General features: G+C 41.4%; 1 protein-coding gene across 4 annotated transcripts in view; it reads right to left on the reverse strand.

Moving 5' to 3' along the window:
• AGAP1 (ArfGAP with GTPase domain, ankyrin repeat and PH domain 1) overlaps positions 1 to 14,449 on the reverse strand; it is a 395,948-nt gene that overhangs the window by 309,695 nt on the left and 71,804 nt on the right. The window lies entirely within an intron of this gene.

The raw sequence follows: 14,449 nt of genomic DNA on the forward strand, positions 1-14,449 counted from the left end.
TTGAGGCACGGTGCACAGGCTGCAGAAGGCGTTGGAAGTCACCGGATTCAGCTGGGGGTAGAGGGGAAGAGCGGACTCCCACGCACCGCTTGTGTTCCCTCTTCCAAAATCTACCCTCTGAAGGGGAGCGAGGTAGCTACAGCCTCGTGCTTCCCGGTATTTATCCAGCCCCATGCAAGGGCAAGGTGTGCACTGCCCATGAACTCGGCCCCACCTGAGCTCAGGCTGCTGCGCATCCCAAGGTCTTGGATGCAGGGGGGATCGAGGGCAACACCGTCTTAACAAAGAGTCAAAATTACCCAAAACTGATTTATTTTTCATCTACGACAACTGTGATTGTCCTTAATAAATGTCTGTTAACGCTTTGCACAATTAAAAAGCTGCATTACTATATGGTTAGTCATGCAAAAAACTGACCTACCACAACCATTGGTTCCAACAGAACCCGGCTCTCCTACAGAGCTGGAAGACAGCGCAATATGCACTCCTTTCACACCCAGCTTGCCAATTCTCAAGCAGTCCAGATCAGGGATACTGAAGAAATCAACAAGCAACAGATGCCTGCATTAAAAGAAGCCATTAGTAAGCCATGATGACAGACACCAGAAATTAAACAATATTGGGAGTAAGGTTTCTAGGTCCCACGCATAATATGCTTTTAAAAGCCAAGCTGCAAAATCTACCTTTAACTGCCTTGTACATCCCTTCCAAGTCTACAGTCAAACACCTTTTACCAATGCCAGTAAGGTCCAAAACAAGTAAACATGTAAAAATGAAGGAAAGTGAAAACATAACTCAAACAGAAGAGAACCCCAAAGCTGGCAATGCAATTCACTCCCAGGACGGCTTCAAAAATCAGACAGAAGAGAGCAGAGAAGACAAAAGCTTCTCCTTCAGTGCTCCCCAGACAAGTACCACAGTTCCAGACCACGAGACACAGGTGGCATGAGCTGGGCAGGACATGTCTTCGGCAGCATTTCCAGGTGGCAGGTTGTATACTCACTCCAGATGCACCCAAGAAGAAAGGATGCTCTGGGTTACAGCTACTATACTACGTGAGTTTCTTGATGACACTGGGATCCTTCAACACATGCTGCAGATTGATTACCAACTGGAACGCAGTGCATTGCTGATTTAACTCACTTCTCCAAATATGTCAGATGTGGCTGTCTTTAACAGTGAATAATTAACATTTATTATTCATCACAGACTAGATTTGTACACGTATCTTCAGCAGACACCTGATCAAGACCAGCCATAGAGAAAAAGTCTTCAGAACAACCAACATGAGCTCACACTTGACCAGCCTGAAAACAGTTTCCACTTCCTTCTAAATGCTTGTTCACTACAATAGAACAACAGCAGATTTTTCCATAGGCCATTTCCAGTATTTATTGGGGGGGGGGGGGGGGGGGGGAACCTGTTACAAAAAATAGGTCTATTGAGAAATATAGGAATAATAATAAATAAAAGATACACACTTTACTAAATGCCAAATACTTCAAACTACTAGGCTGAAGCCGGTACAACACAGTGTAGTGCTCTGACACACCTACGACTTGCCGATCGCATCCTCCAGCGAAATCCGGCCCGCACTTTCCAGCGCGCCGCTCCAGGAAAGGAGGCTTCTTACCCGGAGTGGAATCAACCATTTTTCATCCTCCCGGGATGACAGACCCCTTCAGAGGAACCACTTTTAAGCGCAGACTAATAGCGGCACATTCCTTCAACCCTCTCCGGAGCATCCCTCCCCGGCGGCGGGCGGGGCCCACCGCACCGACCCCGCACCTCTCCCCGCCGGGCCGGGCCGGGCCGCTTGCCCCTGACCGGGGCCGGTCCCCGGAGGCTGTGCCGCGGTCCCTGTGCTACAGTCACACCGGTGGTGCAGGTGTTTAACATCGATCACCGGGCTCGAGATGCTGCAACGACTCTTCTACAGGTAGTAACATATACTCGGTGGTCGCTCTGCTTGCTCGAGCCAACTACTCGCCACAACTTACCACCCTGCGACTTCCTGTAACGCAACCGACTTTGCCAGCAGTCCAAAGACCATCATCTGCAGGTCCTGTCATCTCTCTCCATTCACCACTGGACAGAGAAACTACACCAGCTTTAAGAAATCTGCCATTAGTGGGCCGTACAATATTGGGTTATCTCAGAGCAGGGACATAATTCACAGAATAAGGGAGTTCATGTTTAATATTCTGCAAGAGCTCCAAAATTACCATGGAGGCCTGTGCAAAACCTTAACTCGAGGGATTCTGCCTGTAGTCCACGCGCAGCATGGCTTCCCTGCGCCCACCCTAATCGGGCTGAGATCCAAGCAGCTTGAGCAGCAACAGCGCATTCCCTCCTGCCCGACTGCTCCTCCGGTAGTGCAATTAGCACAGATCCGGTCCCAGAACAGGAGAAGTCCCTCAGGCCCTGGGACAAGAGCAGCCAGAAGCCACGGCAGCCAACCCAAACAAGTCATCTGGCTTAAAGCCTGCGCCGTGTGTCCTGAAGGGCCCTCGGCAGCAGCTCCCGGTTACCTCGTATTCTGCAGGCAGCTGGAAGCACAGAGCATGACGCGCACGCACAATAAATACAGGGCTTCTTTGAAAGGCCTCAGGTCCACTGACAGTCTGATGACACAAGAGTCTATACCCTTCATTTATCCCACCTAACTCAAAAACTGCAAATTGCTATACTACCTTCTGCCAAGTACATGAAATACCTCCAAAGTATTTTGCTTGACAAAGTCTTACTGCCCCTCCAAAATATTCACACTGAAAAGCAGTACCATGTAAATCCTCCATTCAATGTAGCAATTAAAGGGTCATATTTGCCACTTCCCATCCTACTGCCGAGGTCAAGCCTATCTACACTACTTTGAAGACCTTCATCAGCAACAAAATCAAATGCCAGTGCATCTCTAGAGGCAACATAAAGCCCTTTGAACATGTGGAATACAGTATTTTGATTTTTCACACAGGAAGCTCATCCCACAACATTGCCAGCAAACTAGCAAAATCCAGCCTGATGGCTTAGAATGCATAACCACGTTCCACACAAGAGACGTACTCTACTATCATTCAGAGTCTCACAATTTTCAGCAACAAGCCCCAATCATTTATTTTAATCCACACGGTGAATCACAGGTAACATGGATGTCTCAAATACATTTTTAAAATGCTTTAAGCAATCTTCACGTGGACTTCCGCCTTGCACAATCTGCTTTACTATAAAACCGCAGTGCTGCAGTACCCACTGCATCTGTAGTGAGACACTGTGCACCACTAAAAGGAAGCGCAAATTAAATACTCCAGATTAAAAGGAAAAAAAAGTAGATTAAAAGTAAGGTCATCAGAAAAAGTGCAGAGCAAGCCCTGTGAATACAGCATTCATTGCTTCCCAATCTGAATGATATTCTTGAGTTTCCCATCATTGCTGACCGGGTCACCAGCAGACAGCACTGACCGCTGAACATGAACAACCGCAGAGCTGACCATTCTGGGAGGAGAAGCATTATTATTCTCCAACAACGGTAAAGCAAGTTCACTGTAAGCAACTAAAGTTACTAGTACTGACTTTATAAAGCAAGGAATTCTTAAACCATTAAAAGTGATGTAAAATAGGCTTTGCGTTTTCTCTTTTTCCCAAGAACTCTTTGCAAAAAGACTTTTGAATAATTCTTTATAATTCCTTGTTCTTAATTCCTTATAAGGATTTAACAGCCCACCAGCAGATTCAATGCAATCACCATTCAAACATAAAAGCCCAGACAAGGAGAAACATATGCCTCATGTACATCGGTAGCATCTGAGCATTAAAATTTCAATCCTGAGACAGCCTTAACAGGTTAGCCTGTTTTGCTGAAACCTTTAGGGGTGCAAAGTTCTTGTGATGCTGCTTGTTTATATGCCTATGTTTTGCTTTTTAATGGACATCTTCTAGTCATTCAAATCTTCACTGCCCTCATTGTCATTTTTTTAAGAAAATCAGATCTACATTTTACTTTTTCGCACACCGCAGGTTAAACTCTAGACACACAGTATCATTCCAAGTAGTTGTTCCTTTAACAAATTGATTGTGGAAGACAAAATTAGGTCACCTGAACAATTCTTACAGTAATTGAGACGTGATTTCACTTTTCTAGAGATACAGTGCTCCATCCGCTGTTTGTCATTACAGATCAGCATTCAAGGAGGAAACAAGAGAAGACATCTGGACGAGAACAACATTGTGCTGGAGGGTACCAGCAATACAGAGACCAAACTCAAGGTCTCTCTCAAGCCACAGGGTTTGCATTAAGCCACTGATCTGTGTTCTTCTGTAACTATGCACTTGTCCATTAAAACAGGCCTGAATTAACTGCAGGCAATTCTTTACTAAGACTAAGTACAGAGTACATCTCTCAACAATACAGAGAAGAGGAGCTACCAGCAAGAAGTCAGCATTTGCTATCAATAACGATCTTATTGTCAACACAATGAAATCACATTCCTGTCCTAAAAACACTCAATGCTGAGCAGGAAAGGGAATAAAGGTGATGGGATGTGTACTAAAAACGCAATTCAATCATTTGTCTTTCTCTCACCAGGACAGAAAGAAAATGTTTGCACGTCTGTATTTAAGAGAAAACAAGGTTGGCAGCAAGTCCCTTCAAAGCCCGTAACACTTAAAATATGCCTCCCATCCATTGCAGAGATCTCCGAGGGGAGTCACAGGATACCAGGCATCCGCTTCACCTGGTTAACTGCTTCACCTGGTTAACCGCTTCGACAAAGCCAATACAGAATGAACATGCAGCGTTACAGCAGCTCTTAAATACATCTAAGAAGCACACATCCTGGAAAGCTACAGCTTCTCAGGCAAAGGTCTTGGCATCTAAACAGAAATCCTACCAACTGCATCAGCGGCTCCTCAGGAAAACTCAGGGTGCTTTCAAACTTCAAAAGGTTGGCATCGCTGCTCCAGGAAGGTGATGTGTCTTATTGCCAGCGCTATTATGCCATATGGGATAATACAGTTTACAATACTTTTCCTTTTAATTTCTAAGTGCGGATTTTAGTACTTCCTTTCACATAGATGATATCTATTATGTACTTCATAGCCTAAAAGGCTGATGCTTCATGAGAATATATTATTTTATAATATAAATACAATAATGAAATAGCTTTGACTCATACCCATTCATTAAAGATGAGTGAAGGGGAAATGGGAAAAAACAAAGAGTTAAATCGATTATGACTTTTTTTACCATGATACATGCTAAAGATAGTTTGAAAAAAATTCTCTTATCAGACAGCTTCAAGCAAATTCCAAACTGCATGCAATTTCTGAGCCCAAGTGTGGCAGATTTCATCACTGCAATTTACTTGAAAGAACAGAACAAAACCCATTTTTTTAAAGGGGAAAAGCACAAAGTCTTCAGTTTTTCTGCATGACTATGATTATCCTTCTGATTTCTGCCCTCAAGCTGCTGGAACCATTACAATTAATGTATTTTGCCTATCCATCTGCTTCTCTTCAGCTTAAAAACAAAACAAAACACCTGACTGCAGATGGATTTCTACTGAATAAAATGGGATAGTCCTAAGTTATCTTCTCACTAAACGAACAGGCATCCAGAGAATTAAGTCCGCAAGATTCATCTACCCATTTTAAGTAAAGGGGTTTTTTAGATCACATCATCTGACAGAAGAGTTGCAGCCTTCTGCTGCTATAGAACTTAACTGAAGCAGCACAGCAGGCAAAAATAAAATAAACCATAGAAACTACATTTTTTCCTTCATTAATACTTTAACCGAAGACACTAAAAGCATGCAGTACCCCTGTCCTGATAGCTACACAGCGAATCTTTGCAGTGGTAAATCTGCCCAGTGAAGGTGGCACAATTAACTTGGTTTATAATTCTGTCACTCCCCCAAGGCCTTTGGTATGGAATGGCCAGTATTAAAGCTGTCCCCATTTCATGCTCTGCTGTATCACAGCATTCCAGTGCATGGATAGTAAAAGTTCACATAGACTTGTCAGCAGACTCCAGTAAAAGGCTGTAGATGAACCAGACTACTGTAAAAACAAACCAAATCACTCTAGTACTTCATATGCAAACATTAAAAGTTAAAACTCGGGCAGCAGGCAGTAATGCTATAGACCATCATCCTGAGGCCCTCATCAGAGCTGCTAAAAGTTCTCCCTGCCCCTGCACTGTTAATATTGAGTTATCTGCAGTTTCATCTGCTCCTCTGGGGAAGGAACAAGAGTTACCACTCTTTGCAGCCCTGCAGTCAATTTGCCAGATGATCCCAAAACTCAGCTTCCACTTTAATCCAAGCTGCCGACGTGTATCATCTACCCATCAGGATAACTTCAGAAACATGAATTCTGTAACTTTAATTTGCTTCTAAGTAGGCTGCCAATATAACCTATATGATACCTGCTTGCTGTTCTTTTCATCTCCTACGACAGAACTCCTCAGACACTGAAAAGTAGCAGCAAGGCACTCTGGCCATCTGATAGATATTCAGAAAAGGATCAGCTGGTACACCCCGAAAGGACTGCTCCTGTCACCTGGCTGCCCTTCAGCTACTGGTAGGCAAAGCTTCCAAGAATAAACTAGAAGATAACTCATCTTTCTACACACCCAGTGTTCCCTTAGGGGGCTGTTAACAATAATCGAAGTTCATATACAATGTCACTTCTAAATACACAGCTAATAAATATAAAAGCCATGTTCATCTGAATAAGAAACAGTACAAGTTTCAAAAAATCCTTACCTCATTTTGGATATTATTCCTTTTTTCCTAAAAGGTAAGTGCTTTTTAACTCAGACTACTATACATTTCCTTTAATCCCCCTCTCGTGCACAGTAAAATATTCTGACAGGCAGCATCAATACACAGTTCCAGTCCCTCAAACTCAGGATTGCAACTTTTGCTTATTACATATGGTGTTCCAGTATCTCATGAAGCAGGAAGATTTCCAGATGCCTGCTAGCTATCCAGTGTTACTCATTTTTAAGCAGGCTGCTTTTCACCTCACATCATTTACATACTTGAAGAGACTGCACTGCGGTGAGGAAAAAAACATATCGGAACTCAAGAAACTACTTTTGGCTAAACTTTTATATCACAAATAATAGAAGCATGTGAATTTTGTCATTAATGACAATCTAGTTGAGTACTTAAAGTCACATTACTATCTGCATGAAGCCTAGGCAGACTTCTTCAGTGCCATGAATTGAGAAGGCTTAAGTTTCTATGAAAATGTACTACTCTAAAAGCATGAACTTTAAACCATGTCTGTAAGGAAGAGGCATATGCTGTGACACTTGTTACTGACACAGCTATCTATTAACTGAGCAGCGTAAGAGCGAGTGGCTACACTTTTGACTAGTGACAAAAACGTTAACATTTTAATCAGGTATGCAACATTTCTCTGCAAAATTAAGCATCATAACATGTAGCATGTATTTGACTCCTGATTTTTTAACTGTAGGTGAGAAAATGAAGAAAGCAAGAAAGCAAAGAACAGGAATATAATGGGGAGTATAGTCTGGTCTCATCTATAGATAGAGAACAGATAAACTCTCAGCTATGGTGTTCGTACTACAGGTATCGTTCTGGATACAGCTATTCCATATTCTCAAACTGAATGTATCTGAGGGAAGAGAGGCTTGTGGTGCACTTATAACTTTACACTCCCTTTTACAGCTTCAGAGAGAGAGTGCTGTTCTTCACTCAAACATAAGCCTACTCCAGAACTATATATATATGTATATATATGTATCTCTCTACAGTTATATATACCATATATATTCTGTATGTTGTATGTATGTATGTATCAAGTGCATCTGCATGCTAAGCCTATGACTTCTGGAATTATACAAGCATGCCTTCTGATTCAGTACAAAAGCAGATGGGTGGAAACTGCTCAGAGCTCTAACCCTTCCAGTTACTGTATTCAATAAGCCACCCATGTATTACAGAAGACTTGCATTAAAGTCTGCTTAATGCCATTCTGTAACTAAAAAAATCATGACATCTGTAAAAGTTTTAACATTTGCTGAACCTTTTTAAAGCTTCCGTTCTCCAAAATGTAGTACAGTAGTAAACATAAGGTAATGTGAAATCAGCTTGAGTAGTAGTGTTTTCAGGCCACCCTGGAGCTAAGAAGCCAAAAAGGTCTAGCAAATACAAAGATCACGGTTTTGGGTAGGTACTTTTTGGAAAACTACATACTGACCCAAGGGGCACTGAAGTACATAAAACAGGGTGGTAAAGGAACTATGCAAATCAGCAAGCCTAAACAGGTTCAATTCATATGCAGCTTGCTAAAGTCTTTATTTACCCAGCAGCTACATCTGCACACCTACCTTTAGCTCTACAGCTCTGCCACTTTAGCAGCTCTAGCCTGGTTCTGCCCTTTATAAATTATATTGAACAAGCCTTTCTCTTGTCCACCACAGTCCCCTTTTCTTTGGCTTCAGCAAGTTACACAATGTAGTACGAATATTAGTGTCAAGTACAGGATTACTTACACTTCTGTCTGTAGCACGTGTATCTCAGTGTGCTCCATGCACAGCCACCAAAGAGAATGAACTACTGCCGTGCATTTGGAAGAAGGGAAGAGAAGGGAAGGCTAGAATTAAACCAGAAAATAATTCTTAAGAAATCCACACAGCACTGGATAATAGCTGCTTGTATGTACAAGCTAGCTAATAATAGGCCTGAGAGTCTGTCAGAGTTGACTTGTCAAAAATAATGCAGGACACAGGAAGTTTAAAGCTGGAGGAAAAAAAACAAACAAACAAAACAAACAAACAAATAAAAACCCCACCTCTGGCTAGCTTTGGCTGGTACAGGTCCATCTGCCTGGCATCCTAGGAGAGCACAGGCACACCATGACCACGCTCTTCCTGGCCCCACTCTATCAAGGGGCTGCTGCCGGGCAGGGAGCTGACGGTGCTTACTACTGCATCAACAGCAGCAGTCGTCAGCAGCAAGCTTTTTGCCACCTTCTCAGCATATACAGTACTCAGGCCTCTATCTCAGTGTGCATCGGGTGTGAGAACACACTCCACTGCTCTCCTGTGTCAGTCTTCTCAACAGTGCAGCAAGGTTAGAGGTGAGAAACAAATCAAGTTACAAGCATCTGCATGAGCTGCAATAATCTCCTCCGACATGACAGACCACATAACATGTACCACCAAGACACAGATTTTTCCCTAACTCTTTAAGAGGCTGTGGGACTGATTCTGCACACCTTTTTAGGCATTTAAATATCACAATAGAGTGGAAAATTTTCAAGTCGTTATTAACCAAAGGTGCAACAATGTGAGATAGCACTCAAGGAAGCTGAAAGGGCTTGACTGTTTCCTTCCAGATCTGCAGGACTGTTAAGCAGGTGATGGGTGGCAGAAGGCAGAGATCTGAAACACAAGGTTACATCAGCTGGAGAATGGTATTAAATACCAGCGCTCCAGCACCTTCACAGATTTCTGTATGTTCAGTCTGTCTACAAGTAGTACACAAAGGTACTACTTCAACAGAAGATTAAAACCTGAAGAACAGTATTTTCCATTGATGAAAGACATTTCTTACAGTAACTTTAAAAATATATCTGTCTCAATGCAGTCAGACAGTACACAAATTCTCCCTTACAGATACACCATTTCACATACTATTTTTTACATAGTGTTGCTGGGAAGAAGCATAACGACACATGACCTGGCTATTATCTGAAGACCTACCAAATAGTTTTAGTGTAGAAGACTCATCTTTCACCACTTTAGAAGATCTGCCTGAAACAGAAGCACTTAAGTCAGAGACCATCAGGAAATGCAGCTCTATCTATGCATTTTGATTAGACTAGTTCTGAAAGGATAAGCTAATTCCTGAAGCCAGCCCTTTCACCATACACAAGACTATAAAAACGTCCCATTTCCTCCCTGTCCTCCACTTCTGCTCTTGCCCTCCCCCATTATTTAAATGGTTTCCATGTCATTTCATTAACAGGATAAAAAAATTAACATAATTTTCTAACACGCAAAAAAAAGGGGGGGAAGGGGTTGGAAAATTCACTTCCTTGCTTTTGCTGTTTTAGCTCCAAAGCTAAGCAAGCCCAGCTGCTCAGGAAATACCATTGTAATGAACACATTATTGAACATGGAAGAATCAATCGAGATTTCTGTCAAAAATTTCACATGCTACAAACAGGCCAGCAATGAAATGGCTCTTATGAAATACCTCTCAGCCATGTTTAACAACTTCATCTTTCAAAATTCAGGCACGTGATAAAAATTACTTTAAAAAAAAAGTCACACATAAAAGAACTGAATTAGGGTAATTTCAATAGGAAGCCAGGAGCTACTCTTCATTACTAACACCTGACATAAGACTACTATTTTCTAGGTATTGCATTTACTCCAGACCAAATGAGGACAAAAAAGTTGTAGCTAAAAATTACTTCCTTTCAAATAGCAAAGCCTATTCATTTTGTGACCGGTTTTATCTTGGATTCTTTTTACTAACACATTTGTTGACAAGACACAAAAGGCATTAACTATTTTAAAGGGCAACTTCAGCCTATTTTGTTATAAATACTTTAATACTATGGAGGTTTCTCTTATTCAGCTGACAGTGATGAACAATTTCATGATGCCAAAGTTCCTACAGCTGCTAGGGGCTCTCCACTATAGCTATGATGAAGAAATTTCCCAGAACACCTATGCTTTTTATCTGGAAATTTTTTAATTCAATGTGACAAATACTTCCATCAGTCTTAAGAAGAGAAAGCTAAGGGTAGATATAACATCTACAGCTATCTAATGGCAAGATAGAAGACAGAACAGGACTTTCTTGGAGGTGCACACCGAAAGTACAAGGCACAGAAAGCAGCACAGCTGGCAGCAACTGAAATACCAGTTAGACACTGGGAGAAAAAAAACCAAAACAAACACCAAAATAACACCACACTTCACCATCATAGTAGCCGTAGATCAGAACAGATTGCTAAGACAAGTTGTGAAGCTTCTATGCTCCAAGGTGGCCCTGCTTTTCATGGGGGCTAGACCAAGGAACTCCAGAGGACCCTTCCAACTGCTCCCATTCTGTGACTAAAATACCAGGTTTCACATGTCCCGATGCAACAGATTGGCTTGCTTATGGTTTCGCTTGTGATTTTCATAATGCTGTGCCACCTCGAGGTAAACATCCCTAGCAAGTCTGTTCTTCCTTGCATGAGCAGATGGAACGTAACTGCCTATTCAGCTCCTTTTCCAAGCAAATCATTGGGATTCTTACTAATTTCCCAAAAGAGCCTTTTGGTGGCCTTCAAAATCCTACAGTTCAGATCTTGCAACACAAAGGAGGATACTGTGAAACTGAAGTTGTTCTTGCAAATTATATATTCCTCCATTACTAAGCTGAAATAACAACATTTTGTTGTTTGGGTTTTTTTCTCTCAACTGTCTTGACCATATTGCATTATCATCTCATGGAATTTAGTTCTAAGGGCATTCCATTTGACAGTATCTGAAGTTTTTAATTCATTTAGTATCTGCTATCTTGTGTGTTGAGTTACTCAATTGTTCCTAGCAAAGGTGCCACCTCCTTCAAAAACTATATACATCCACATGAGAAAGAAAAACTAGTGCAACATGAAAAATTAACAACCAGCGCATGGGGTACAATATACTGAAAAGTACCCTCAAGCACCTACCCTTTTCTCTCCTCACTGCAGCATCAAAAAGTTCTGCATGAGAACAAAAGAATACCAAAGAGCCTTTTCTGCCCTCTATTCCTCCACTGATCCCCAAAACGTTTTGCTTATACGGTTTTCCAAAAGCTATCATGCTAACTTCACATTGATAGCATCATAGCCAGCCCTTAAACTGCACTACACACTGACATCTCCTCCAGTTGCTCATGAGATGTTAAAACTCACCTGAATTCACAGAAACACCTGAGTTAGCAGTCAGTGATTTTTTTCTTTCATGGAATATGCGTGTTTAAAAGCACATACCTGTTTTCTAATCACAGAAGCTTGATGAACCAACAGGTGCTTTAAGAACAGCTTATATTCTAAGATACTTGAATCCCTTAAAATACAATAAAAGCAAAGTCTCTACATGGACCATAGAAAGGCCTCATAAGAAGGAGAGTATCTGACAAACCTGGACAAGGAAGTCAAATAATCCTGTCAACACAGGCATTGCTTAATTACTCCACAGCTTGAGAAGCTGAAAAAACACTTTTTCCATTATTAGTGCTTTGATGTTTAGGAATCAAATATGAATTTTAAGTGAGATCCAGAATACTACAATAACGGGAGAAACACTGCTGAAACACTGGCACACATACATCAATCCACAGAAAAATCTTACATACTGAATTGCTGTCATGTCAGAAAGCCACCCTGGGCTATGACAAGCACACATGCCAATAAGAGATAACAAATGCCAATTAAGCAAAATAATCTTCAACAGTTGTTATGACCAGGTAGGGTATGACAACTCAGAAGTTATTTTTTCTTAAAGAAGGGTAACACAGAAGCATTACTGAGAGAAATTCTCTTCTACACTTTCACTCAAATGGAGAGACCGTGTCTAATACAGTGCAATGGAGAGCATCTTCACCTTCCCCCACAATTGCTTGTTTTATCAATGGTCCCACAAGGAAAGCCTAGTAGATGCAGACAGCTCTGCATTATCACCTTTAGATATTTCAGCACAAACTTCATCAACTAAGCGTTTTCAGACTTTTATTCAGGACAACAGATCTCAGGGGGTTTTGTTGCCAAATAATTTATCTAATATACTTGACTATATCAAGGATAGCTCAAGCTACACTTTTGCTACGTTCTGCTCTAACAGTTTTGTTACAGTAAGTACACAGAGAAACAAAGCCATTCCACCACATAATTCTTTTGATGCAAACATGAATTTTCAAATTCATCCAGCAAGGTCAAGCATTCAGAAGAGTTCAAGTTGTGCAGCACATTCCTCATCAGGTCAAGGAGAACACACCCCGGCTCCTGGTTTTCAATTTCTGCACGAACACAGCATGCCACAGGCTTGAAAGTTAGTTTTCTCACCTTGATTTACACCTCCATTCCAACACCAGTCACCCCAGCTTATTCCAGCATCACGTTAAGTCTTGGTAATAAAACTGCTAATTTTAGCTGCTTTTGCTATTTTTCTGAACTGACTTCTCCACAGAAGAAATCATTACTTTTAACACCATTTTTTCAAGTTAGAAATACTTAACTCATCACTATTTTTCTGAAAAGTAAATGCGATTTATAGGATTCCTAAATTTTGCCACATAAACTGGAATACACCCGGAATGGTTCTCACACTGCCGCCTGTAACTTGACACAGACAAGACAGAGGTAAAGCTGATGACACAAACCCTTTGGTGAAAAAACAGTGCCATATCCACACTCTGTCTTGTTGTCTTTGAACTATGATCTTCAGGCTTACTACCTTTGTCACAATTGTCATCTGTAATAGCCAGGCAGCATTTGCCCTAAATGAATCTTCTAAAGGTACAAGGACACTAGCTTAAACAAGGAAACAACTTGTACTAAGACAGCTTCTAGCTATCAAAGACATAATCAAAAAGCAGGTGAAGCTCATTTTAACCAAGAATTTATTTTGCAGACTGCAAGAGCATTTCAATCTTCAGTGTATTATCTTTGTCCTTACTCTGAAAACTTTGTAGAAGTTTCATGTATGGATCTAGCCAACACAGTTAAGATCAGTTGGGCACAACTCGAAATGAAGGGCCACCTTTACACAGGTACTTGCCCTTCCTATACCTGTCACTGATCAGATATGATGACCCTTTTTCCTTTATCCCTGAATGCGCAGCCAGGAAAGGTACAACTCAATCTGAAAAAAAGAGGAAAAATTACGGCAAATGCTCCAGAAACATAGGTATGTTCATTCTGATTTAGTAAGCACGTACCTATTGAATGATGCCTCAACTCCCAATGAATGCCATTCTGTCTTACCTGATGGTTGCCATAGCATTTTTGCCAAGCTTGTTCCTACTTTCTAGAGGACAGAGTTGCACAGAACCAACCTTCAACCAGGAACGGAAAATCACATTTATGACTGACATCTAACAAATGCTTGGCTCTTCACTTGCCAAGTTGTATCTTACTTCCTACAATGAGATAAGAGTTTAACAGATTTACCACAGGTCCAGAAGATGCTAGTTCAGTCTCAGTGCTCTTTCAAACCTTATTAGCAATCCTCACAGGTAACCTGGGAAAATTCAGAACATTGACATCTGCCACACAATTAAGTGCAGCAAGTAAATAACAGATGCTGCAACGCAGACAACGCAAAGAAGCCACACTTTGTACTATAGCATCTACACACCTAGAAATCCAACAGGGCACATCTCAATACCTCATATTCTGAACTCTTACAGACAGCTTAACTGAAAAGAGATGC

Source organism: Haliaeetus albicilla, chromosome 4 (assembly GCF_947461875.1).
Source record: "Haliaeetus albicilla chromosome 4, bHalAlb1.1, whole genome shotgun sequence".
In the NCBI taxonomy this organism is placed as follows: Eukaryota; Metazoa; Chordata; class Aves; order Accipitriformes; family Accipitridae; genus Haliaeetus; species Haliaeetus albicilla.